Here is a 5615-nt window from a genome sequence, read left to right as displayed (position 1 = left end):
AAAGACGCCTGGTACTATAATGACGAGATCAAAGAGGTCAACCACAGAGTCAACATGTGCAGAAAAAACCTCCGACGGCAAAGAACTCCCGACAACCTAGCTCTCTTGAGGGAAGCTGTTGTGGATGCCAAGGAAACTGCCAATCTAGTAAGGCAGGAAAAATGGCTGAAATGGTGCCAGTCCTTTGGTCCCCAGACCAGCCTTACAGAGTTGTGGAAGTGGGTTCTCAGCTAGAACCAGCAGCGACAACCTGCCTCTGTGCTGAGGGATAAACAACAAAGCCTAAATCCAGGCAGGGTTGCTCTCATCAGAGACAAGGCACTCGAACCAGTTGACTCGGATGCCATGTTCTCTCAGGAAACTAAGAAAAACATACAAAACCAGCTCTGGATCAACACCGGGATCTGATGGGATTTCCCACCCCATCATCTCGCTCTCAGGACTTGCAGGGGAGTTTGCATTTTTGCAGCTCATCAACAAATCCTGACACAGGCCACGCCACTCTAGAGAAAAGGCCCGGGCGAATCTAGTCCGCAAATCAAACTGAACTGAACTGAACACCTCCGACTTCCCGGCCAGAGGAGCGCCTCCGTTGTTCACGTCGACACCCACGGCCACTTCCCCAGGTGGTCCCAGGCCTCCATCCTAAAGCGAGGGTCTACTTTGTGTTGGAAACTATTATTCAGAGAAAACTGGAAAAAAATACACTTTACAATGGAATTTTCTATCCCTACCCTCACGGTAAATTATATTTTGACCTCGACTTGAAATAGGCAGATGCAGCGACCTTTGGCCATCTACCATTAGTCAAAAATAAATAGAATAAAACAATAAAAAGTATTAACATTTGTTCTTATCAGCCATTTTTCTTTTTTACAAACAAAAAAAATATTTGTAAATCTATATAAGTAAATATACATTGTCTTTATGTGATTCTAAGAAATATCTCACAGGTAATACGGGAAAACATTTTTACCAGTAAGGAAATATTGATATTTGATATTGAGTGTAATTTCAAGTGTTAATAACTAACAACGTGTTTATTGCTATTTCCTAAAGTAATATAAGTAAAACAGTGATTAATCATACAATACAATTAAAAAACAAAAGGCCTTTTTCCGGTGCCAAGAAACTGTCTAACTACACTAGAAGGTGTCGTTTTTTTTTCCTTTGCGACACTTCTCCGGGCCGATCGCGACAGCAACGCTGCCGATGCTTCTACGCTGTTGCCACAGATGCGGCTCCACCCCCATTCCTAGGAATTGAACTCGAGTTGACGAATCTGATTTTGTTTTTGAATTGTATCAATTAACAAATCACTGGTTTACTGATGTAACATTAGGAATTAACAATAAATACAAGTTGTTAGTTATCAACATCTTCAAATTACAAATCAAACGACGGAAAACTATCGAAATCAGTTGAAAATGCGCGGGCCCTAAGCGCCTCCCATCATACTTCATTCGTCCATCGACAATGGTTTCGAAGGTCACACTTCTTCAAATATTTTGAAAATGACACTATTTATTGATTGATATCAACTACATTCAAAAGGATATATAAGTTTACGTCAGCATATTCAATTATATATACATAGTAAGTAAAATGAGTATGTAAAACTTAATATAAATTTTCATAACATTCTTTTGACCATTCGAACACATTCTGTAAATAAAACACGAGATAGTTCCCCGTATATTATTCGTCATGGAACACTTGTGGAGGCCTGAATATTGCCCAAGATTAAAGAATAAATGATATAAGAAAAACAGTAACAAGCGTTACATGACATATCGCATAAAAATATACACATACGAAAGATAAACCTGAACTTCGCTCTTCTTAGCCGTAACCCTATTTATACGAAAGCATATAAACCTTAAACTCTATATTTTTATATATGGTAGTAGTGTATATTTTTTATATTATATTTCTGCATATATGTATATGTATACATATACATACATAAATGCATATATATGTATATGTATATATATGATATATATATATATATATATATATATATATATATATATATATATATATATATATATATATATATATATATATATATATATATATATATATATATATATATATATATATATGTGTGTGTATACATATGTTTAAATATATGTGTGTATATTGTATATATAGGTATGTATGTATATATATAATATATATGCATATTTGCACACATATATACACTCGCGCGCGCGCGTAAATGCTTTCAACCTAGTACTTAGTGCAATAATATCCTCATTAACATCATCAGTTACTAATAGTGCACCATACAGTGCAGCATCAACTTTGAAATTCCCATTTTCTTCCAGTTTTAAAACGAGCAGAGGTGCTCCGCGCGCTCATCAGCCAGGTGCAGTTGCTTATATATGACTCCGCCCCCATAAATAGGGGCGGAGTCATGGGAATTTGTAGTACTACACCTCTTGGCGCCGGAAAAAAGGCCTAAAATCAGACACGTTAACTTGAGCACGATTCCTATGTATGGGAATGGAGTCGAACCTTTGGCATCAGCGAAGAAACATTGCCATTTTCTATTGTCGTAAAACAATTTTTGTCCGTGGAAATGAGGGCTTATATACCTGATGCAGAGGAGATGAATAATAGGACAGTATCAATTAATTATTGAAAACAGTTATTACAAATAAAGTAATGTTATTTTTTGTTTACCACTCGGAGGTCATCAGTAATACCATTATATATTTCATTTACGACGCCTTGACGTTCAACCAATATTTCTAACTCTCATTAATTTCTTCATTTACCAAAGTCCTCTTGTTGATTTTATTTGTCTTGATTCTTAGCTTGCAACTGATGTTCTTTGTATTGCTTGTATTCTTTTAGATATTTCTTCTCTTGTAACCTAGTTGTAAATATTGTTCATGTTTATTTTACTTGTATTGCATTTATTTATATATGTATATACATATATTCACAATTGCACATACAATTACACACACACATACACACATATACATATAAAATATATATATCTATATATATACACATATTCATATACATATATGTACATGTATTCATATATATATGTATATATTATATATTCATCCTGACTCTGACTCTCACACCTGGATGTCACCTGCACTCTGCCTGCTAATTTTCTTCTTAGTGAACAAGTTGGAAATATCTCCCTGCCTCCGTTTCATTCTGTAGTCTACACTGAAAACGTGTCCACAAGCACAACGAAAAGCAACGTTATTTGTACTGTCACATCACATTGCAACTTGATATGAAACTCTGTTGTTGACTCTTAATTCATGTCGCAAAACGCGAAACACACGAAGGGTGCTAACGTTAGTCTACTGAAACAGTGGAGAAATGTTTACATTTATTCAGATGGCGAGCTAACTAAAGCAAAACACAGTGCAAACTTAACCAAATTAGGCTCAATTGGAACAGTCCTAAAGAACCTGTAGTGTTCTGTTCTTACCTTAGGTCGGCAAGGAGCATCAACGTTGTTAAAAAGGCCCAATAAAATAGAAAAGACAGCAAACAAACAAGACAACAGGTGGCTAGTATGATTATCAATTGTAACAATTACCATGGATACTGGTATTACAGACTATAATAATTTGAAAGCATTACATTCGTAATTAACTCCATTATTATTATTGTTGTCAGAAGGTTTGGGCCTCATATTTTGTTTTAACGCCGTGATATGTGCTCTCCTATCTTTCTTATATAGTCTTTGGCACGTTGCTGTCGAGACTGGCAATAGCAACGCGAATGAAATTTGTGGCACTTTCTAGCATCCTAACAGTTTTTTGTCAGTGAAAATGAGGGCTAATATACCTAATGTAGAGGAGGAGGAATCATTGGGCATTATATATCATTTATAGAAAATATGTATGGCAAATAAAGCACCAGATTGGATAACACAAATTCTCAGTGACCATCTCGAGTCGCTGATATGATCATTTTTGCTCGCAACCAATTTTCTTTGTTGCAGATATGTGAATCACAACATAATTAACGCAACAAAACAAAGCAAGGTCCATTCATATTAAAAAAAAAAAAACATGAATAACAATCAATTATTGTCACTTCGGAATATCGTTATTAAAGCCGAAAACTATAGTTGTTGCTCGCACCATAAATGTTCTTGTTGGCGCTCGAACGCATACAATAGATACCCCTCCTTGTAACTCCGTTTTCATTCACACTCCTTCAGAGAGAGTGGGAAACTTTAGGGAACGGATTATCTCATGAATTTGCCTCCTCCTGTTAAGTTTATGACCAATTGTAATAAAGAAGGGCACTGTTATGATGATTAGTGATGACAATGTTTCTAGGGTTAAATGGCCTTTAGGTGTTGCCGTGGAAACAGTGTCCCTGGCAGTGATGGAACGTGTTAGTGTTAAAACTGCCAAGGGTTTATACAAAGCCAGTCCAGCTTTTGTATGATTTAGAAATTGTTGATTATAAGAAATCCAGTGATTGTGAGATTGACTCTTATGACGCCTTGGTTACTCCTACATTAGGTTCTCAAGGTTAAATTCTCCTATAGTCCAGCTGGAGATCAAAGCCAAAATGCAACGAACACAGGAAAAAGAAACGGAAGAATAGGCTTTTCCGATGAAAGAAGACGCAAACCAGTGAAAAATAAATACATCCCTTTTGACTTTTATTCCACAGACATTAAACGTTGACTAATATCGTAAGTAATAATCATATTCGTAAAGTAATTTTCAAAAAATTGAAAGACGCCTTCAGGAACTTACACTAATTTTTTTCTCCGTATATATTACGATGTACTGATGACTTGTCAATACAACTATTTTTTTCCTCCTACAAACTGTTTAAGAAATAATTACTTAAAATTGCAACATCAACAATAATATGAATAATAATGATGATATTAAAACTAAAATTAGAAGCGCCAACAATATTTTCATCATCCCTCATTTCCCTTCTCTCCTCTTTACCAGTTGTCTTCTTCGCTCTTATCCTCTCATCTCTTTTCCCCTTTCCTCCTCTTCCTTCATACTTCCTCGCATCGCTTCTTCTCTGCCCTTCCCTCCTCTCTCTTATTCCTTATTCCGAACACCTTACCCCCTTGTCCTCCCTTTCCCTTTTCCTCTTCCATTTTCTCTATTATCCCCCTTTTCATATCCTTTTCTCCTCTACCCTTTTCCCTTTTTTTTACTATCGTTCAATCCTTCTTTTCCTTCCCTCCTTTCTTTCATCTCTTCCTCGTACTTCCTTTACTAACTATTCCCTCTCCTTCCTTTCTCTCCTCTGTCACCTTTTTTGCCCTTTTCATTCGCCTTCTGGTCCTTCCCAGACAGGGAGTGGAGGAAGAGGAACAGGAGGAGAAGGAGGAGGCACAGATCTAGGGGTAGTGAGAGGACAAGGAGGAGGAGGAGGAAGTGGAGAAGGAGAAGAGGAGGAGGAAGAAGAGACACAAGAGGAGATGCAGGAGGAGGAGGAACACGAGACACAAGAGGAGATGCAGGAGGAGGAGGTAAAGGAAGAGGAAGAGGAGGAGGAGGCACATGTCTAGGGGTAGGGGGAGAACGAAGAGGAGGAGGGGGAGAAGGAGAAGAAAAAGAAGAGGAGAGAAAGAGAATGGAGAA

This window comes from Penaeus vannamei, chromosome 39 (assembly GCF_042767895.1).
Source record: "Penaeus vannamei isolate JL-2024 chromosome 39, ASM4276789v1, whole genome shotgun sequence".
Lineage (NCBI taxonomy): Eukaryota > Metazoa > Arthropoda > Malacostraca > Decapoda > Penaeidae > Penaeus > Penaeus vannamei.
Note: the sequence above shows the minus strand (reverse complement) of the source record.